The sequence below is a fragment of the Psammomys obesus genome, unplaced genomic scaffold (genome assembly GCF_907164565.1).
Source record: "Psammomys obesus unplaced genomic scaffold, mPsaObe1.curated_primary_1811, whole genome shotgun sequence".
NCBI classification, from domain to species: domain Eukaryota; kingdom Metazoa; phylum Chordata; class Mammalia; order Rodentia; family Muridae; genus Psammomys; species Psammomys obesus.
This window is the reverse complement of record NW_026596046.1, coordinates 809803-833571: the sequence shown is the minus strand read 5'-3', so window position 1 is coordinate 833571 and position 23769 is coordinate 809803. Positions and strand designations below refer to the sequence as shown.

The 23769-nt window shown below is 37.2% G+C and overlaps 1 long non-coding RNA gene across 1 annotated transcript in view; it reads left to right on the top strand.

Annotated features, from left to right (window-relative positions):
* Positions 1-3808: 3808 nt before the first annotated feature.
* The window catches only part of LOC129688583 (uncharacterized), a 242547-nt gene continuing 222586 nt past the window's right edge, over positions 3809-23769 (top strand). Inside the window, exons 1-10 of the long non-coding RNA XR_008721970.1 lie at positions 3809-3872; positions 5129-5217; positions 6686-6733; positions 7768-7855; positions 12297-12534; positions 12888-12955; positions 13313-13452; positions 13848-13952; positions 17084-17111; positions 17479-17568. This is a non-coding gene — a long non-coding RNA (uncharacterized LOC129688583). The remainder of the gene's footprint in view (positions 3873-5128; positions 5218-6685; positions 6734-7767; positions 7856-12296; positions 12535-12887; positions 12956-13312; positions 13453-13847; positions 13953-17083; positions 17112-17478; positions 17569-23769) is intronic.

The following is a 23769-nucleotide window of genomic DNA, read 5'->3' as shown; positions in this document are numbered from 1 at the left end:
TAGGATGGGAAAAGTTATGATTTAAGGCAAGGAAAAAGATGGTTGGTGGGGAAGTGGATCAGTCTGTTTATGTGTAATCCATCTTCAGAGCTATCCCTAAGAGATGTTTTCAGAAAGTCTTTTACATTAGAAAGATTTGTGGGTAATTTTTTTTTTTTACTTAATAACATCAAAGTGGACATGCTAGGAAATATTCAACAACCATAGAAGATGTCAGTAGTTTCAACAAAGTGACCTTCAAATCAGTAGAAGGTAACCTATAATAGCCTTGTTCACATGGCATACATGTCACTATCGTTTCTTTTTGCAAATGTTATTTTATTTTTCTTTCCAACTCTTTTCCATCCCTCCACTTTTCCAAGTTCCCACTCACCTCCCATCTCTCCCATATACACTCCACTTTATCTATCATCAAAAAAAGACAAGGCCTACAAGAGATTACAACAAAACAGAATACAATAAGACAAGACAAAAGCCTTCACACTGAAACAGAACAGCCCAACCCAACAGAAGAAAGAGTCCCAAGAGTAGGCAAAGAGTCAGAAGAACACCCTGTCCCACAGTTAGAAGTCCCATTAAAACACCAAGAAATCAGCCATAACTTATACACAGAGGACTGGTGCAGACTTGTTCAGGTCCATGATCACCCCTTCAGTCTCTGTGAGTCAATATGCACCTTGCTTAGTTGAATCAGTAGGCTGTGCTCTTTATTCCCTCTGATTCCTACAATCTTTCCTCCCCCTTTTAAATAGGATTTTCATGCTCTGAGGGCAAGAAACCATTGGAAATATCCAATTTAGACTCCCTCTCTATATAATTTCTGGCTGTGGGTGTCTGCATCCGTTCCCATCTGATTGCACAGGGAGCCTCTATAGTCATCTGTTCTTTCTAACAGAAGCTAGTGGAAAACCAATGATACACTTCTACTATGTGGCCTTATGTGAGTGAGACTTTTATTTCTTTTTCTACTGCCTATGATTTTATAATTTACATGTTTTAGAAGTCAAGAACTTATAAGCTAAGCAGATTTATAGGTCATATGTCAAAATCTGTTCCCAGATATCAGAAATGCGATAAAACCCTACTTAGTATATAAACATCTCTGAGTAATATTCATCTTTAGGTTTTAATTAATGCATACATTATTTCTGTGTGTGTATGTGTTATATGTACAAACATACAGGTGTGGGTATACATTTGTGTTGAAGTTAGACTTCTATGCCAGTTTTCTTTCCCAATCCTTTTACTTAATTTTTTGAGGCAAGGTCTTTCACTAACTATAGATCTCACATTTCAGCTCTTCTGGATGACCAGTTATTTTTTTTTTTTATTTGTCTTTGCCATGCTTGTATTAAGATTACAGCTGTGTGCCATAGCACCTAGCTTTTTGCATAAGACCTGGAGATTGAACTTAATTCCCTTCCTTGTATGAGAAATATTGTACCAACTATGCTACTTCCTTAGTCCAGTAAACTACTTTGGAAGAGATATTACTTCTACAAAATTAAAAGACATGGAAAATATTTAAAAAATGACTGGGAAATAGATAAGAATAATAAGAATAATAAGAATAATAATAAATAGATATTCAGAAAAATAAAAAACCCAAAAAGGACATTTCAGAGCCTTAATATGAGTTGAATATGATGGTAAACTTGCATCACTCGGGAGGCAGTGTAAGGAGGAATGACATTAAAGGACACCCTCAGCTACATAGTGAATTGTAGATCTTCCTGAGCTGCATGAGGTTCTGTCTTAAAAAAGTATATAGAAAGAAGCTACATCCACTTAAAATGCAATGTGTTAGCTCCTTTGAAGTCTAATTCAAGACAAAAGCAATAAACAATGCTTTTGGAAAGTTACTGATATCAGATAAATCTTGTGCAGTTGTAGGACATAACTTAGGTTTGTGCTTATGTGAGAAAATATCTGGTTTAGACATGAATGCTTAAGTATGTAGAGATTAAATAATACAACTTCAAAATTCCTGGAATCTGGATTAAACTACACATTAAAGAGAAATACAGATAAATCTCTTGTAAGATTTAAAGAATATAAGTTGTGAATATAGGAGGATTAATTGCTTTGATTTATTGCGTATGTGTTTAATTATTGTTAAGGCAAAGTTTCAGGGTATAGTTGTGCCTAACAGCTAGAATCAAACTTCTGTAAATATTTTTTTGAGATTTTCACTGGGACCTGAGCATATATATTATGTGGGGCTGGGTATCCAGCAAAGCCTGGGATCCTGCTTTCTGTCTCTGCCTTCCAAGTGTTTAAATTATAGGAACATGCCAATTTTTTTTAATTTTATTGTCAACGAAAGCAGATAACTAAAAGCAAGTGAAACTGGGGCAAGGGGACTGTTATTCGGATTTTTACCAAGTTCCACCAGCTTCTATGTGAGCTCCACATATTTTATGGATACATAATCTGCAAGTTTTGATAGAAGTGATCTTCCTGCATGTACTAGAAATTTCTTGACATGTTTAATCATGAGCAGACAGTTCATGACATTTGCTACCAGACCAAAAACGTTACACATTAAAGAAATGAAGTGCATTGGCAAAATATAGTAACTAGTAACTAATAATGATTAGTTACTATAGTAACTAATAATGATTTGAAAATATTTGTCTAGAGAAACAGGTTAATAAAATTGAATAGATGATACTTGTTTAAGAGAGGCAGTTTAACCAGAAGATACACAGATAAGGAGAGAACCCATGTTGTCAGACAGTTTACCAAAGGTTGATAAAAGGTGGTAGAAGAGTTAAGGTGGGAATTTGAGACTGTGTCTTGACTTGAGAAGAGAAGAAATAACGCAAGATGTTGATGATCAGCTTCAAATCCTCAAAGCAAAGATTATTTTTATTGGCAAGCAGGTAGAGTATATGTGAGGGGTTTGAGACATTAAGTAATTCCTGTGTGACTTATGTATACAGGAGAATCTGTGTACCTTCTTTCTGCTGCATGTGTAGGACTTCAAGAGACACCTATGAACACAGTTTTCATATTCCCTGGTATTTTATTTTTGAGGGGATCCAAAAAGTATTAATCTAAGATGCTGAGGTTGGGAGAGCTGCATGGAAATCCAGAGATAAAAATTAGAGCTAGATAGGATGGAAAAGGATGCGTTCTAATTTAGAGGGTCCCTGAAGATGATGGACAAGTGAGTCAGGCAAAGATACTGAGTAGAGAAAAACTGTCTGTGACAACAGACCAGGAATTAAAAAAGGGCCAAAGTTGCAACACGGCAGGGAACAACTCTGGTGACTATGACAGGAGTAAGAAGAGCAAAGCTAGGCTACTGGACAGGTAAGAAGGAGATGGGAATGTATTTCCCAGAAAAACTGCTTCTTGTGCGGAAGAATTTTGTAATTTGTTTATCATTGGGTTTATTTCTTAATTTGTCCCCAAGAACAAGACGTCTTGTTTGTGAGGGAAGCACATAAGGCTCTTATCTCGGCTATTTCCTGGAGGGCTGTCTAGATTTAGGAAGGATATTAGTGGCATAGAAAGGTGTGCTGGGGATCTGGGCTAGCAGGCTTGGCCACAGTGATTTCTTCTGACCACATTTCTCTTCCTTTCATAATTCATAAGGACTCTAGACTACTAAGTCAATAAGACCATGTTAGTTTTCTTAAACAAACCAACAAATAAATAAATAAAGTTCAGGCTTAGATAAATTCCCTGAATCAGAAATTCAGATTCACAGCTCACATTGCCACCTAGTGTCCACTAGGTGGAGGCTGCGAACAGCCTTCTGGGATGCTGAGAATGGGCAGGGTTTGCAGCTGCGCAGAGAATGAAATGGAGGGTCCAACATTGGCAAGGCCGACCATTCCACTCGATAAAAGCCTTGGCAGGAGGTAAGCTTTGAGGTCTTTGAACAGCGATGAGTGATGTGATGTGAATCCTTTGAAGAAGGATTCCTTGTAAAAGCGTGGGTGGAAAGGCATTGCGCTGGGGGCAGCCTTTCTTAGATTTTCAGCATTGGTACAGATCTTCCCTTGTCTGTCTCTGTCCCTTGCTTTGTATTATGCACACAAAACATCATGATTTTACCATGTGCTTAAAATTATAACTTATAATTTGACATTTTCTTTTATATGGCCCTCCTACGGTCCCTATCAAGCAATACTGTGGGTACCTGTGGTTTTTACTGGTTGATTATTCATAATGGATTTTTAGAAAAAAAAAAAAAAAAAAAAAAAAAAAAAAAAAAAAAAAAAAAAAAAAGGATTGCTACATGCTACATAGTGGTTTGTTTTTATGTAACGGTCGCCAAAGAATAATATCTGGCCACTTTATGGGGTCCATTTCTGCTTTTCTAAAGCAAAGGTTCTGTTTGTGGTTTTGTGTGTATCTTGTTGTTTTTGCATGTTTCTGTTGTGAGAATGGTTAAACAGTATTCCTTTGAAAATCTACATCATATTTACTTACTTTGTTTCAAAAATATGTTATTTAAATTAAGTTATTCATTGAGAAGTTCATTTGTGTATATAGTGTGTTTTTATCATATCCATCCCCAAACACTCCTCAGTTCATCACTGTTACCACTGTGCCCCTCCCAATTCTTCCTTTCTTTCCCTCATAATACACTATTAAGGCTAGTTAATGATCCTTGTATTCCTATGGGTGTTGCTACATTGACTACAACATGAGAAAGTTACCCGTAGCCACAAACCTGAAGAGACCTTACATTCCTTTTCCTAGCAGCATCAGTGGCCAGGTTCACAGAATCAAACAGCACACAGTCCCTCTCATATGTGGGCTGTAGCTTTGGATCTTTACCTTGTGTATTTGACTTAGAGTTCTGGTAAAAAGCAGGAAATGGGGCTTTTAGAGGGATTAAGGGAAGGGGGATAACATAACACAGGTGTTCTCTTAACTTTTTAGGAAATCATTAAACGTTTATAACTTTTCTTACCTGCATGTCTTAACTGTATTTAATTGGATATTTCCTCCTTGAATTCATGGGATGAGAAAAAAAAAATAGACACTAACTTAGGTCTTCTTTCTTTTCTAACATTTACATTTTGCCTAAAAGTATAATTCTATAAGGGGACCTATGCTAATTGTAATGATTTTCTGACAAAGCCTAAAATCTGTCATTTCCTTACAGATTTCCCATTCCTTTCATTGAAGAGTTCAATAAAGAAAAAAATTTACACAAGTTATATCCATGTTTACAACCATCTACAATGTGACCAGGTTTGTGATCAAATCCAGTAGAACATGAATAGTTTACTTCATTTTTTTTAATTCTATGTAACCTCTATATCAATGAGAAACTTGACTTTATTGATTTTGGAAATCAACCTAAAGATATATGCAAAATCAGAAGTTCCTAGTGAGAATCAATATTATCAGTTAAATTTTGTATTTTCAGTGAACTCCATTTTCATTTTCTAAGCTACCTGGGTCAGATCTCTTTCCTCATTGCTTTCAGAAATCAGGGATATTTCCTACATTCAAAAAAGAGTTATACTGTTTTGTCCGTATTACTCTTTAGGTAAACTGAACATACTGTTTAATTTATACAGTGTAAGCCTATTAATTATGTTATAAAATTGTATACAATTTTCAAAACAAAATCATAAAATTATTTTCAATGCCATATAAAAATTATCTGTGGGTAGCTTTCCTTGTATGCTTGGCATGGGTGCAGATTCTCCGGTGTCACTGCATTTTGCTGTGTACTATGTGGTGTATTCAAAACATCATCTTCATCTCACCCATTCAACTTTCTCATGACCCAAGTGACACTGTGGTTATTATTATAAACTAACCTCTAACCCTTTTCACACTGTTACATCAATTCGCTTATTCAGTATTTTGGTTTTTTCTTTTCTTTTTTATTATTATTAACTACACTTTATTCAGTTTGTAAGCCCCCATAAGCCCCTCCCTCCTCCCCTCCCGATCCCACCCTCCCTTCCCCTTCTGCATGAATGCCCCTCCCCAAGTCCACTGATAGGGGAGGTCCTCTTCTCCTTCCTTCTAATCTTAGTCTATCAGATCACATCAGGAGTGGCTGCATTGTGGCTGCATTGTCATCTTCTATGGACTGGTAAGGCTGCTCCCCCCTCAGGGAGAGGTGCTCAAAGCACAGGCAGGCCAATCAGATTATGTCAGAGGCAGTCCCTCTTCCCATTACTATGTAACCCACTTGGACACTGAACTGTCATGTGCTACATCTGTGCACATGACAGGTTATCTCCATGAAAATTTGAACACAGGGAACTTCCCAGAGACTCATACTCCAACCAAGGACTATTTGTGGAGTATTTTTGTTTTTTTAAGATTTTATTCCTTTATACTTTTCTATGCCTCATGTATCATAAAGTGCATTCCATGGCTATTTAGACATGTAATTGCCTGAGGAAGAAAAGTATTGAGAAATTTAATATGCAAATAATATATTCCTTTAGCTACTATGGATAAATGCTTATTTAAATACTTATTTTTCTTAAGATATTTTCTTGTAAATTTAGAGTTACAATGTATTTTTATATCCTGGAGAACAAATGCTTGTCAGCTATTCAAGGAATATTCTTTATTCCATTGATTGAACTGCATTTTCTTTATTACATTATGTTTTCTTTCTATTATCATTTTTGTTTGTTTTTGCTACTATTTAAGGTATTAATACTTTATTGTAATTTATAATCTATCACAGGGGAGGATGTGAAGAGATACAGCTAGAAAGTGTGTGACATTCTATCAGGTAAATTTGCAGAAGCTGTGTATTATAAGTTCATCTGCCTTCTGGCTGTACTCCAACAACATATCTTTCATTGGTAAAGACTGTTCCATAAAATTAAACTCTTATAATTCAAGCCCTTTCATATGCTTGACTTTATTTTGAATAACAGCCATTTAACTTGGATTTGTTTCATTATGTCCATTTTTTTTTTTTCATTCACTTCAGGTTTGGCTTCACATCCAATAATTACAATTTAAGAAACTGTATAAAGATTGATCCTTATACTATTTTTATAAATTATTGATATTGTTTTTAGTTTTAGAAACAGTATGGCATATGGTCATTTTTGCTGTAATTATGTGTATGGTGTAAGCAGACTTAATTGTGTTTGACATTGAATTTGACCAACATTTTTTAAAATAAAATTCCCTATTACATATCATAAAAATTTCTAAAATCAGTTGATTGTGAATATTAAGGTTAATTTTCAATGCCAATTTTATTCCACTAAATATATATCTAAAAATAAATAGAATTAAATGTTTTAACTGCTATCAATTTATTATAAGTTCTAAAAGAAGGAGTGTGTGATTCACCTTTCTTTTGTTTTCAGGATTGCCCTGACTATACTGGATAGTTGTTTGCAGTTTCATATAAATTTAAGCACTGGTTTGTTCATTGTAGTGAAAAAAGTAAAATACCTGAGGATTTTAGACTAGACCTTTGCTTAATCTCTAAATCCCCAGAAAATATATTTCATCATGAAATATTAATTTTAATTTCTATTACTATTTAATTTATTTAAAATATGTAAAGGCCTATTTTTATTTTCCCACAAAGTTTAAATAGATTTAAGTACACATAGCCTATAATTATTCATTTATTTTCTTTTTCTCTTATTTTTCTTCCTTCTTATTTCTTCTCCCCTGCTTTCTTTTAATTCAAAATCTATTACTATCCAAAACAAGGCAAACAAACAAACAAAAACCAAACCAAACCAAACAAACAACAAACAAAAAAGCCAAGCCTCACTGTGTTGCTCTTGCTTGCCTCAGGCTCATGCACTGAGTGGATGTTCTTCTCATCCTGAAGTAGCGTGGACTCTAGACATGGACTGATGTACCTCAGTGAAGGTATTGTAATGTGAGTGATAACCAAGTTTCATTTTTCAACTATTAATTTTTGTTTATAAATTGAAATTTTGTGTTATTGCATATACTCATACTTAAATGAATTTTTTTATTTTTCTTTTATATTATTTTATTTATTTATTTTTTAACTTTTAGTAATTACACTTTATTCACTTTGTATCCCCCCATAAGTCCCTTCCTCCTCCCCTCCTAATCCCACCTTCCCTACCCCTTCTCCACCTATGCTCCTCAATATAAAACCAGATACACTAAATCAGTTAGAAGAAAAAATAGGGAAGAGCCTAGAGGTCATTAATTTCTTTCTTTATTTCTTCCTTAATGCAGCTGTCATTGAGCAGCAAGTTGTTCAGTTTCCATGTGCGTGTAGGCTTTTTGCGTGTAGGCTTTTTGCTATTTCCATTGTTGTTGGGGTCCAGTTTTAGTCCATGATGGTCTGATAGGATACAAGGTATTATTTCATTCTTCTTGTATCTGTTGAGGCTTGCTTTGTGACCAACTATATGGTCAATTTTAGAGAAAGTTCCATGAGGTGCTGAAAAGAAGTATACTCTTTTGAGTTTGGGTGAATATTTCTGTAGACATCTATTAGAACCATTTGATTTAGGACCTTTGTAAGTACCTTTATTTCCCTATTTGTTTTCTGTCTAGATGATCTGTCCTTTGGTGATAGTAAGATGTTGAAGTCTCCCACTATTAAGGTGTTGGGATCGATATGTGATTTAAGCTTTAATAATGTTTCATTTATGAATGTAAACTTGTACAACCACTTTGGAAATCAGTCTGGCACTTTCTCAGAAAATTAGGCTTTTGCAGACAAATGGTAGGATATAGAAAAGATCATCCTGAGTGAGGCAACCCAGGAGCAGAAAGACACACACAGTATATACTCACGTATAAGTGGGTACTAGACCTATAAATAGGATAAACATACTAAAATCTGCACAGCTAAAGAAGATAAACAAGAAAGAAGACCCGGGGTAAGATGATCAGTTCTCACTTAGAAAGACAAATAGATGGACATTGGATGTAGGAGAAAACATGTAACAGGACAGGAGCCTACCACAGAGGGCCTCTAAAAGAATACCTAGCAGTGTATCAAAGCAGATGTCGAGACTTATAACCAAACCTTCAGCAGAGTGCAGGGAATCATATGAAAGAAGGGAGAGTTAGTATGATGTGGAGAGGATAGGAGCTCCACAAGGACCAACTATATCAGGGTACAGGGGTCTTTTATGAGACTGTTTCTCCAACCAAGGACCATGTATGGATATAACCTAGAACTTCTGCTTGGATGTAGCCCATGCTAGCTCAGTATTCAAGTGGATACTGTAGTAAGGGGAACAGGGACTATTTCTTATATGAATGTAATGGCTGCGTCTTTGACCTCCTCCCTGCTCTGAGAGAGGAACAGCCTTGCTAGGCCACAGAGGAGGACATTGCAACCATTCCTGAAGATACCTGCTAAGCTAGGGTGAGATGGAAGGAGAGAAGGACCTCCCCTATCAGTGGACTTTGGAAGGGGCAGGGAGAAGATGAGGGAGGGAGGGTGGGATTGGGAGGGAATGAGGAAAGGGGCTATGGCTGGGATACAAAATAAATAACCTGTGATTAATATAAAAAATAAAAATTATAAAAAAAGAAAATTAGGAATAGTGCTACCTTAAGATCCAGCCATACCACTCCTAGGCACACATCCAAAAGATGCTCAAGTATACAACCAAGGACAGTTGCTCAACCATGTTTATAGCAGCTCTATTAGTAATCACCAGAATCTGGAAACAACCTAGATCTCCCTTAACTGAAGAATGGACACAGAAATTTTGGTACATTTACCCAATGTCTTCCTAGTTTTCTTAGTGTTTTTTTGTTGTGATTTTGGCTTTGTGAAATATATCCTGTGCTTCCTATCAGATAAGTATTATGTATGTAATGTAACATATTAACTATTGATTTTTGTTTTTTATTTATTTTTTATTAATTATAATTTATTCACTTTGTATCCCCCCATAAGTCCCTCCCTCCTCCCCTCCAGATCCCACCCTCCCTCCTCCTTCTTCACACATGCCTCTTTCCAAGTCCATTGATAGGGGAGGTCCTCCTCTCCTTCCTTCTGATCTTAGTCTATCAGATCTCATCAGGAGTGGCTGCATTGTCATCTTCTGTGACCTGGTAAGACTGCTCCCCTCCCAGGGGGAGGTGATCAAAGAGCAGGCCAATCAGATTATGTCAGAGGCAGTCCCTCTTCCCATTACTATGGAACCCCCTTGGACACTAAACTGCCATGGGCTACATCTATGCAGGGGTTCTAGGTTATCTCCATGCATGGTACTTGGTTGGAGTATGAGTCTCTGGGAAGACCCCTGAGTTCAAATTTCTGGTTCTGTTGCTCTCCTTGTGGAGTTCCTGTCCTCTCCAGATCTTACTATTTCCCACTTCTTACATAAGATTCCATGTACACTGCCCAACAGTTGGCCATAAGTCTCAGCATCTACTTTGATAGTCTGCAGGGCAGGGCCTTTCAGAGGCTCTCTGTGGCAGGTTCCTAGCTTGTTTCCCATTTTTTCTTCTTCTGATGTCCTTCCTATTTGCCTTTAGGGATGGGGAATGGGTATTTTAGTCAGGGTCTTCTCTCTTGACTATTTTAAAAGAAATATTAAATGAGTATTTGTTGCTGTGGGATATTCACCAGAGAAGACCCCTCAGACATGGGGTTAAGCCAAAAGAAAATCTGTATTAGTTGATTTGTGATGACATTGGGTGTTTAGGATCCCAGTGAAGCACTGAGCAGTTTTCAGTATGAACTTTTAAGCATAGAAACCATGGTCTGGGTTGTCATATTTTAGTTGAGAAGAACAGTTAAGCAGAAGCAACACTACAAAATACAAAAAGCAAGCTTAGTGCATTAAGAGACTTTCTTGAACTCTGGACATCGATTGATTAGGTATTTGTTGTAGTTTTGGCAGGAGGCACTGTCTAAATGCTGAGTTTTATACTCTGAATGGTACTTTTATCATAGAAGTGTGCTAAGTCAGTTGTGTTAAGATTTTGGGGCCTACTAACGTCAGGGCTCTGTTACACTTGTGATTCATATAACCATTGTTTGTGTGTTTACCCTTGCTCCTCTTTTTGTAATTTTTGTTTCAAAAGTATTGTTTGGAAAAGTTTTCTTTTGTATATTTAAAATTTTATTTTTATTATTTAAAGAAATTATTACAATTAATTCACTTTTTTATTTTTTTAATTTATTCATTTTATCCCAGATGTAGCCCCTTCCCCATCCCCTCCCAATCCCACCTTTCCTCCTTTTATTCCTCCCATCCCCTTCCTCAAGTCCATTGCTAGGGGAGGTCCTCCAACCCTTACATATGACCCTAGCCTATCCTGTCTCATCAGGACTGGCTGCATTGTCTTCCTCTGTGGCCTGGTAAGGCTGTTCCCTCCTCAGGGGGAGGTGATAAAAAGCCCAGCGCCTAAGTTCATATCAGATAGCCCCTGTTCCCCTTACTAGGGAACCTACTTGGAGACTGAGCTGACATGGCTACATCTGTGCAATGGGTCTATAAACTCTCTATGCCTAAATATAAAGAGCATGTACAAAAATACATATGTCCATTATTTGCTTGAATGTATGACTGTCTTCGAATACCTGTCTGCTCCCTTTAGTGGCCAGAACATCATGTAAGATCCCTTGGAACTGTACTTACAGACATTTGTGAGTTGCCATGTGGGTTTGGGAATTGAACGTGGCATCCTTGGAAAAGCAGACAGTACTACTTGCTATTGAGCCATGCCTCCAGTTCCTCACATGTATTCTTTTATTTTTTTCTATTCTTCTCTCATATATTACATCCCAAGCACAGTTTTCTCTCCCTTCCCTCTCCCAAGTCTCTCCCTCCAACTTCTCCTGCCCACCAGACCACCCCTGCATTCTTAAGTCATATTTGTCTCTAATATGCTGTCATGTTTGTGGAGTTTTGTTATTAGGATACATTGGCATCACTAAAAACTTATGGTAAGCCTTTCATATGTGTTTTGTTATTGTAAAGAAAACTTTTGTTGTGTTTTAACAAATATTCTATATATTAAAATATGAACATTATATACTCATTGATATGATTAACTGTTAGCTGACAGTATCTGAAATCAACTTGGAGGCAACCTCTTAGGATAACTATCTGTGAGGGCTCATCTTGGTCTTCTTAGATGATATTTTAAGAACCATCTTAGTTGTAGACAGGAACATCCTCTGGGCAGGAGATCCTAAATTGTATAAAATGGCAAAGGCGGACCAAGCACTAGTATGCATACATTCATTTCACTCCGCTTTTTATATTGACAATATATTCTGATCAGCACTTCCCCTCTTCCAGCTTCTAGCTAACCATCCCCATCTCTCAAACCCCGGAACCTCATATCTTCTTTCTCTCTGTCAGTAGAAAACAAGTGGACAAGCTCTCTGCTTCTTGGCCATGGATGGATACTATATGGCCAGTTCTCTTAAGCCCCTGCCACTGTGACCTCCCAATGATGGAATGTAACTTGAAACTGTAAGTAAAAATTAACTCTAACGATTTTTTTTTTCCTAGTGACTCATTTCAGCTCAACAAGGAATTAAACCCCAAACCACCATAGGAGCCCGAAGATGACCTCACCAGCTGAGCTTTCAGGAAGGTATCCTCTATGGATCACAATTTATATTCCTGAACAGAGAAATATTTCAGTGGTGCATGAGTTAAATATTTAGATCAGGTATTGATATTAAGTGTTTTAGCCTCTAAAGAACTGAAGAAGATGTCAAGAGTTTGTAAGAGAGTTTAGGGGCATCAGAGGAAGTAGGAGGCAGAGGAAGGGGGTAGATACAATATAAATATAGTACCCATTCATGAAATATTACTTACTTACTTACTTACTTAATTAATTAAATGTATCAGAAAGTTACAGAATACTGCTTAAACAAAGTTCACTGTACATTGCCATGTAACTTGATATTTCAATTCTTTTTTCCTTGACTGCTCTTATAAAAGATATTTTACAAATTTACTTCTGCACTTAGCTGTATGCCACCTTAGTGTTCTGAAGTCTATCTCAAGAGGTGAGAGGGCTAAGAGAGAGAAGGAAAACTGAGGTGGAGTGCATCTCTTGGACAAACTAGAGACCTGCCACAGGGTAGACTCCTGGGAGTATATGGAGGTAACTCTAGCAGAGATTCCTAGTAGCAGGGATCATGGAGAATGAAGTACCCACCTCCTAGCCAGACAGGACTTCTAGTGGAAGGAGGGGGACACCAACTCATGTACAAAACTTTTGACCCCAAATTTACCCTTCCTGTAAGATGTGTGGGATAAAGATAAAGCAGAGATTGAGGGAATGTCTAACCAATGGCTACCCCATCCTGAGACCCATCCCATAGGACAGAGACAGTACTAATGATACTTTGCAATGATTGCAGACAGAAGCCTAGTGTAACTGCCCTCTGAGAGGCTACACGCAGCAGCAGATCAAAACAGATTATGAGACCTACAGTCAAACATTGAATGAAGCTTGAGAAATCTCGTGGAAGGGTGAGGCGAAGAATAGAAGGACACACAGGTGACAAGAGCTACACAAGAAGATCAACAGAGTCAACAAATCTAGGACCATGGGGCTTACAGAGAGTGAAGCACCAACCAAAGAACATACATGGATTGGACCTAGGTTCCTGATACCTATGTAACTGATGGGTTGTTCCTCTTTCTATTACAACTTGATATGCCATGTTTGGTTAAGATTCCTGGGCGGCCTGCTCATAGCTGAAGGGAAACAGATCAAGAGTGGAGGTGGGCAAGAACAGAGGTGGGTAGGAGATGGGAGGAGTGGACTACAGGAAATTGCAGTGAGGATATAATGTATGAGAGGAAAATACAAAAATAAAATGTACATATTTTACAATTACTATTTATTCCTAAACTTTTGTGTTTTTTTTTTCCTTTATAATGCTGATGAAGAGTCTGACCATGCTGCTGATGTTGATCTCAGATTCTGAGGAGGTGCTTCTTGACTGTGTTCTGAGGAGCCTCTACTAAAGACAGAGATCCTACACCTAGCTGGTGGTATTGTAGATTGAGGAGTTTTCTGCTTTTCATGTTCCGCTATTAGTTTCTTCCATGTAAATTCAATTGAAATCTTTTTTAAACATACTTTTAATTTTTATTTTTTATTATTAGTTACAGTTTGTTAACTTTGTATCCCACTTCCTCTTTCGCTCCCCATCCCACCCTCCCACCCTCATCTCCTCCTACCCCTTTCCAAGTCCACTCCCTTTACATCTGATACTGGTTTATCAGCTGTCTTCAGGACTGGCTGCAAAGTTGTCCTCTGTGGCCTAGCAAGAGGCCCTGGGGGGGGGGGGGGCGGGGGCGGGAAGAGCCTGCCATTGAATTCATGTCAGAAACAGTCCCTGTTTCCCTTATTAGGGTACCCACTTGGATACTGAGCTATTAAGGGCTACATCTGAGCAGGGGTTCTAGGTTTTATCCATGCATGGTCCTTGGGTGGAGAATCAGTCTCATAAAAGACCCCTGTGCCCTGATATATTTGGGCATTTACCAATAACTCAAACCTAGGAGATTTCTCCTGACTGGGTCTGGAGTTTGTTTTAGATAACCATGGCTTATGTTAGGAAATTTATCTTCCCAATTTTATGCATTTCACACACACAAACACACTATTTGTGTGTGTGTCTATGTGAGTGAGAGTTAAATATATAATTCAGGAAAAATATACATGATTACCTTGTAATTTTTTAATATCCTTACTGTTTTTATTTATTTTATAAAATTTACATCTCAATCACCATAGAATTGTTTTGTAAAAATATCTGTTCAGTAGGATATTTTATACTTCTTTGGTATTGGACTTGTCTAATGTAATCTAAAAATACTTCTGATTCTACTGATTGTGTTTTCAGTTTTACCAAGTTATATCAGGCTGGTCTTTTTTTTTATTTTTACTTCTCTTTTTTATTTTGTTTTGTTTCTTTTTGTCTATTATATGAGGTAGTTGTATTCTATTGTCACTTTATTGGCTTTTATGATCAATGACAATTATTACATTGAGAAACTCATGTAGCAGATAAATATACTTTTCATTATTATTATTAACAATTCATTCACTTTGCATCTCAGTTGTAGCCCCCTCCCTCATCTCCTCCCAGTCCAAATCTCCCCCTCTTCCTCCCGTATCCCTCTTTCCTAGTCCACTAATAGATGAATATTTTTTGTGTGTTTTTCAAATTCTGAAGTAGTCAATTCTACTCTGCAGTCATTTTTTACTGAAGTCCTATAACAATCATATGATTTTGTTTGTCATATTTCCTCATATCTGTGGGTACACCCATGTAGTTACCTAGGTTTGGAAAAGGAGAATAAAGATTCCTCACTTCACCTGGAAAAACACATAATCACTCAGTAGAAAGGACTGTCAGATCCTCATATATAATGATGATTATAGTATGTTTTTTTTTTTCCACTGCAGATGCTACACAGACACATATGTGCTGTCATCTGCAGCACAGAGTGAAATGACCTAAACATTGTTAGTAAGAGGGTTCAGAGACCTCATATGGTACAACAAATCTCTGTCCCATGGCATTAGGGGCACAGAGTATTGGGCGATAAATTCCCAGTTAGATCACAGGACCCACTGATAGCATGAAAATGTATGAACAGTCATAGCCTGTAGAAGCCCACCCAGGAGACAAATTTGCAGAAGGATTTGAACACCAAATTGTTATTAATATGCTATATAGTTTGCCTGCTTGAGGAAAGTTATAAACAAATGGCTGGTACAGCATATCTTCAGTAGATTGCAGAGGTCCAAGGGTTTAGAAAAATCATAGATCAAAACTGTGAAAACTAGATTTCTATTCTCATCAGCTTTTGTTAATCATTCTAAATCATGAACAAACTGTTTTCTCTCAGTGTGTTTTTCTGGAAATACCAAAGCTCATTCTTGTTTCCAAGCCTCAAAGAAGAATTTTTGACAGAACCATGGCCAGACTCCAAACTTTCTGATGACCAAGATGATTTTATCCTATTGTGTCAGAAATTAAAGTGATCTGTGTGACCACCATTCCTGAAACTGCACAAAACAGATTGAGCAAGTCAGCATTAGGCACAATTAGATTTCCAGTGCTGTTTTATATTTCTAGTGTAGTGCAGATTTTGTTTATTTTTGTCTCTTGTTTTTTTTACACGGCTGCCACTCCAGCATGTGTATTCAGGTAGAAGTTGATTTTCTCTTTTTATTTTAAGTGAATATTTCATTCACAGAACCATCCTTGTTCTTGTGTATTATACATTTTATGTTTTATTAATTTTTCATACAGTATAATTTAATTAATCTTTCCCTCTCCTAACTCTGTCCAGATCCCTCTTACACTCCATAAACACATGTCGTATTATCCTTCTTCTATCTTTAAGAAAAAATGAAAACAAACAGGAAATATGACAAAACAAAACACACAATCAGCCAATTAAACAAACAACAAATAAACAAACAAAACATGTATTTCATTTTGTTTTTTCCTACTACTCACGGGAATTAAACTAGCTGTGAATTGTGATTGATATTCTCAGTAACTCCATATTAGAAACACACTGTATATAAAGGAGACCATTCCTCAGCTAGGCGTTCTACCAGGTAAACTTCCAGTAACAGGAGTTGGTTGAATCATGCTGTGTAATTGGTCAAAAAGTTTCCATACACCCCACATCAAACATAAATCAATATTGCTAAAACTGTTATCCACATCTCTGATGGAAAGGCCTTCTTCCTAAATATATGACTTACTTATATAATCAAATATGGAGAAATGGAGTGTGTGCTCAAGAAGATACTTTATCTCTATTAGCTAGATTTCATGCTTCCTATTCTACATGCAACTAAAAGGTAGAAGTATTTATCAATGCCAAGCACCTGCCTGCCACACTTTGAATTAGGATTGGTTGTGATTTTTAATTATATCAACACCTCACCTTGTAATTTGTTATGAAAGGTGATGGTGGAGATTTATCCATTTTGTGCTATATTTGTTTAAGGTGTTGGACCATTTACTACTGACTGCTTTTCCTTTGAAAGGCTGGTTCTCCTACAGGAGGCTTGTTGTATTAACAGATTATCATGTGTTCGTGCATGTGTACGACCTGTGTTCTACTTATTGTACCTCTCTTTTCTTTCCTAGGTGACCCATGGCAAGGAAAGAACATGAGGTCAGGACTGTTGGATCAACTGACAATTTTTTTTAAAGACACTCCAAGTGCACAATACTGAATGTATTTCTTTCTCTGAAAATCCGAGAGCAGCAGAGAATTTCATTGAACAGTATTACACATGAACAGTATTTAACATGAAAAGACCATACTCAGAGTAGTTATGATTTAGAAACTGGGATACTAATATCTTACAAGTGTCCATCTTAGATGACACTTCCCTTTCAATGTCAGTCTAGCAGATGTATAAAATTTTTCAGGTGATAATACTATAACTAAGAATTATATGGAGGGTATTTATACACAGACACTGTGGAGAGAGATACCTAATTATGTAACTCATGGGTTGTATTTGACTTTCTTTAAGGAGCTGTGCACTAAAGAATAGTTGAAAAGAATGGATAATTTGATGGACCACGATGAGGAAGATTGAGGAAGCAGAGAAATTACATCAGTTGTGAGTATAATATAATCATTTTTCAGTAAAGGGTAAGTTGGTATTCAAATACATGTGGAAACAGTATACAACTGTGATCACTGGTGACAACGTAATTTATAATTGTAACATTCAAATAACCAGAAGGTATTAGTTGAATGATGCTATATTATTGATATTTCAGTTAGGCATGTTTAATCAATATAGACCAGGATGTAATATGTGGGCTTTATGCACTTAGCCATAAAATTCCAACTCATAGACAGAAATGCATACATATATTCACCGTTATGTCTATAATACATTTTGGCAATATAGTGTGTTTTCCCCAAAATAACTGAGTTTGTGTGTTATATCCTGCTAAATTAAGTTTATAGTATCTATGTATAATTATTTTACTCAGTCCTAATATAGGAAAAGATGTACAATACTGTGTCTCTCGCTAACTCCTGGCTAAAACCCTCAAGGCAAGAAAGAAAAGAAAAGAAAAGAAAAGAAAGAAGAACTAGAATACAATTATTTCCATTTAATCTTTTTGTAGCTTCTAATCTCATATCACCTATGAAGAATTTTAATGCCTTTTCCTTTGAGGTGAAACAGTCATACCTGTAAGAAGGAGGAAAGTTCAGGGCATTCAGATAACACAGACATTTGTGAGTTTTATGAGCACACTTTGAATAGTTATTAGCAGAGAATAATTGTGGAAAGTAGAGTGTGGTGGAGCTGTCTGGTGTTAGGGTACTGATCCTTTTGTCCCTTTTCTGAATAATCACCTACTCTGTGGTAAGTGTTTTAATGCAGCTGTCTTCATGTCATACATATCTGTTACTAAAAACTACTCAGGTCAATTTATTGATCTGGACTTTGAATTTTTTGTTGTTCTTGTTCTATCATTTGTCACATTCATTCATATCTTCCAAGGAAATATTACTCAACAGGAGCATAAAGACAGAGTTATTTCTTCCTTTTTATAGTTGATAAACTTGTTTCAAGTTAAATAGTATATACTGTTGTCTGTCCATTTTCATACATGTATAATATTGATAATTTTGTGTGTAATGTTAAAATTATGTCAGAACATTTTGGCCCTTGCATGTGTTTCATTTCCTGGAACATGTCTTGATGTTTTATTTTTGTTGTTGTTGTTGTTTTGTTTTTCCCCATTGGTTTATTTTCTAAAATTTATTTATTGTTTTATTAATTACAGTTTATCCCAGAAACATAAGGACACACAGGATATATAATCACTTATAATTAGATATTAGACATATAATATCATACTAAACATATAAATATACTAAAAATCTGTATACCTAAAAAATGCTATGCAAGAAGGAGGATCCTGGGTAAGATACTCAGTCCTCATTCAGAAAGGCAAATGAGATGAACATCAGAAGAGGAAGTATACAGGGAATAAGATCCCAGTCTACTACACAGGGTCTTGGGTAGACTCTACCTGTCAGGGTATCAAAGCAGAGGCTGAGACTAATAGCCAAACTTTGGGCAGAGTGCAGGGAATCTTATGAAAGAAGGGGGGGATAAAAAGATCTGGAGGAGTCAGAAACTCCACAAGGAGAACAATTTAACCAAAAAAAATCTGGGCACAGGGGTCCTTTCTGAGACTGATACTCCAACCAAGGACCATTCATAGAGATAACCTAGAACCCCTGCGCAGATGTAGCCTGTGGCAGCTCAGTGTACAAGTAGGTTCCCTAGTAAAAGGAACAGGGGGTATCTCTGACATGAACTCAGTGGCTGCTCTTTGATCACCTCCCCCAAGGTGGGGGGAGGTCAGCCTTACCAGGCCACAGAAGAAGATAATGTAGCCAGACTTGTTGAGAACTGATATACTAGGATCAGAGGGAAGGGGAGGAGGAGCTCCCATATCAGTAGACTTAGGGAGGGACATGGGGGGAGATGAGGGAGGTAAGGTGTGATTGGGAAGGAATTAGGAAGGGGGCTACAGCTCAGATATAAAGTGAATAAACTGTAGTCTCCAGTGGTTTCTATTACAAATAGACTGGGAATGCTCCTTTCAGTCACATTCAACCCATTGTCTACTATTGTGGTCATTGCACCTTCAATATAAGACTCTGGAACCTCCTTAGAGGATCAGAATTTGCTTCATATGTAAAAAAATGTTACTAAAAATCCCTGGACATGCCTCGATTTGTTCTTTTCTCCATTGGTGTCTATTATAATTACTGGGCTTTTCCTGGCAGGGTGTTCCTTTTGGCCATGTTCAAGGCATCATTTGCTCTTACAGTCATGATACCTTCATGTAAGACTCTGGGACCTCCTTAGAGTTTCAGAATTTGTTTCAGATGTAAAAAAAAAAAAAAAAAAGTGTTGTCAATAGTTTCATAAATGCTATTGGAACATTAGTGATGGTCTCTTTTATAATTAATTAATTCACTCTCCATATCAATCACAGTCCCTTCCTTCCTCTACTCCTGATCCCACCTTACCTTGCATTTCCTCAGTCTCCCTTCCCTATTCCTCAGAAAGGTGGAGCCCCCAATCACCAACCCATGCCAACTCGTGAAGTCACATCAACACGGAGCCTGTCCTCTTCCCTTGTGCGTTGGCTAGGCAATCCCACCAGGAGGACATGATCAAAATGCAGGCAGTAGAGTTCATGTTTGAGACAGTCCACATTCCCCTTACTAGGAAACCCACATGAAGCCCAAGCTGTGCACTGGCTACATCTGTGTAGGGAGACTAGATAAATGCCATAAATGTTCCTTGATTGTGTGCTTGAGTCTATGTAAGCCCTTCTGGGTCCTTTGGTACTTCTGAGTTAGGCTCCAGTGAGCTCTGATCACCTGAACACCACCAAGCTTCACATATATTACTTTAATGTATTTGATTTATGATACAAAGTCTCAATGTACTTCTCACTATTATTTGAATACTATTAATGAGGTTGCGCTTGCTCCTCAGGAACTCATATTGTAGATATAGGCTACCACACTCACTTACTTATGATTTTGTAAGAGCAACTGATTTTTTTTAACCTTCAGTTTTGAGTGTCAATTGCTTATATATAAAATACATTGAAATTTTTGTATACCCTGATAATTAGCTGAAATTATTTTTGACCTAAAATGTAAATATTTTTCTAGTTACAAGATAATGTCCTTCATAAAAGTTTTAGATTATTTTTATTGCCATATGATCAGATATTTTTAAAAATGCCCAGTGTTCATTTTCCCCATAACTGCTATGAGGATGTCCTCTAGGACTATGTCCAATGCAAGGTGCCAACAGTGGATATCATTGATTTCTTTTTAAAAATGCAGAAATACTGGATCTTGACATGTGTAACAGCCTCTTAAGCTTATAGGAATTTATTTTACTTTTTTTTTAATTTAACTTTTATTAATTACACTTTATTCATTTTGTATCACCCCATAAGCCTCTCCCTACTCCCCTCCCAGCCCCACCCCACCCCCCTTTCTGCATGCATGCCCCTCCCCAAGTCCACTGATAGGGGAGGTCCTCCTTTCCTTCTTTCTGATCTTAGTTTATCAGTTCTCATCAGAAGTGGTTGCATTGTCAGGGTCCTAGGTTATCTCCATGCATGGTACTTGGTTGGAGTATGAGTCTCTGGGAAGTTCCCTGTGTTCAAATTTTCTTGTTCTCTTGCTCTCCTTGTGGAGTTCCTGTCCTCTCCAGCTCTTACTATTTCCCACTTCTTACATAAAATTCCATTCACTCTGCCCAACAGTTGGCCATCAGGCTCAGCATCTGCTTTGACAGTCTGCATGACAGAGGCTTTCAGAGATCCTCTGTGGTAGGTTCCCAGGTTGTTTCCTGTTTTCTTCTGGCTTTCAGAGGCCCTCTGTAGCAGGTTCCTAGGTTGTTTCCTGTTTTGTTTTGTTTTGTTTTTTTTTTTTTTTTTCTTCTGATGTCCATCCTCTTTGCCTTTCAGAATGGGGCTTGAACATTTTAGTTAGGGTCCTCTCTTTTGATTAGTTTGTTTAGATGTACAGATTTTAGTGGGTTTAAAGCTGCTACAAACATGGTTGAGCAAATGTCCTTTTTGTGTACTTGAGCCTCTTTTGGGTATATGCCTAGGAGTGGTATGGCTAGATCTTGAGGAAGCGCTATTCCTAGCTGTCTGAGAAAGCTCCAGATTGATTTCCAGAGTGGTTGTACAAGTTTACATTCCCACTAGCAGTGGAGAAGGGTTCCCCTTTCTCCACAGCCTCTCCAGCATGTGTTGTCCCTTGAGTTTTTGATCTTGGCCATTCTGATGGGTGTAAGGTGACAATTTCAGGGTTGTTTTGATTTGCATTTCCCTAATGGCTAATGATGTTGAGCATTTCTTTAAGTGCTTCTCTGCCATTCGATATTCCTCTACAGAGAATTCTCTGTTTAGTTCTGTTCCCCATTTTTTAAGTGGATTACTTGGTTTGCTGCTTTTCAGCTTCTTTAGTTCTTTATATATACTGGATATGAGTCCTCTGTCAGATAAAGGGTTGGTGATGATTCTTTCCCAATCTGTAGGCAGTCGCTTTGTTTTGATGACGGTGTCCTTTGCTTTACAGAAGCTTTTCAGTTTCATGAGGTCCCATTTATTGATTGTTGCTCTTAGAGCCTGTGCTGTTGGTGTTCTGTTCAGGAAGTTTTCTACTGTACCAATGAGTTCTAGGGTAGTCCCCACTTTTTTCTAGCCGATTTAATGTTTCTGGTTTTATGTTGAGGTCTTTGATCCACTTGGACTTTAGTTTTGTGCAGGGTGATAAGTATGGATCTATTTTCTTTTTTCTACATGTAGACATCCAGTTGGACCAGCACCATTTGTTGAAGATGCTATCTTTTTTTCCATTGTATGGTTTTGGCATCTTTGTCAAAAATCAGGTGTCCATAAGTGTGTGGGTTTATTTCTTGGTCTTCTGTTCGGTTCCATTCTATGCCAGTACCATGCAGTTTTTATAACTGTTACTCTATAGTACAGCTTGAGATCAGGGATAGAGATACCTCCAGAAGATCTTTTATTGTAGAGGATTGTTTTAGCGATTTTTGGTTTCTTGTTATTCCATACGAAGTTGAGAATTTTTCTTTCCAGGTCTGTAAAGAATTGTGTTGGCAATTTGATGGGAATTGCATTAAATCTGTAGATTTCTTTTGGTAAGATGGCCATTTTTACTATGTTAATCCTGCCAAGCCATGAGAATGGGAGATCTTTCCATCTTCTCATATCTTCCTCTAATTCTTTCTTCAGAGACTTGAAATTTTTTTCATACAAGTCTTTGACTTGCTTGGTTAGGATTACACCAAGGTACTTTATGTCATTTGTGGCTATTGTGAAGGGTATTGTTTCTCTAATTTCTTTCTCAGCCCTTTTGTCTTTTGTATACAGGAGTACTACTGATTTTTTTGAGTTAATTTTGTATCCGGCCACTTTGCTGAAGGTTTTTTTTTTTCAGCTGTAGGAGTTCCCTGGTAGAGTTTTTGGGGTCACTCAGGTATACAATCATATCGTCTGCAAATAGTGATAATTTGAATTCTTCCTTTCCCATCTGTATCCCCTTGATCTCCTTCAACTGTCTTATTGCTCTAGCAAGGACTTCTAGCACTATGTTGAAGAGATATGGAGAGAGTGGGCAGCCTTGTCTTGTCCCTGATTTCAGTGGGATTGCTTTAAGTTTCTCTCCGTTAAGTTTGATGTTGGCTATAGGCTTGCTGTATATCGCCTTTACTATTTTTAGATATGTGCCTTATATCCCTGATCTCTCCAATACTTTAAACATGAATGGATGTTGGATTTTGTCAAATTCTTTTTCAGCATCTAGGGAGATTATCATGTTTTTTTTTTCTTTCAGTTTGTTAATATGGTGGATCACATTGATGGATTTTCGTATATTGTACCACCCCTGCATACCTGGGATGAAGCCTACTTGCTCATAGTGGATAATATCTTTGATGTAGTCTTGTATTCGGTTTGCAAGTATTTTGTTAAGTATTTTTGCATCAATGTTCATAAGGGAGATTGGCCTGAAATTCTCTTTCTTTGTTGAGTCTTTGTGAGGTTTAGGTACCAAGGTGACTGTGGCTTCATAGAATGAGTATGGTAATGTTCCTTCTGTTGCTATTTTGTGGAATAGTTTGAAGAGAATTGTAGTTAGCTCTTCTTTGAAGGTCTGGTAGAATTCTGCGGTGAAGCCATCTGGTCCTGGGCTTTTTTTGGATGGGAGACTTTAATGACTGTTTCTA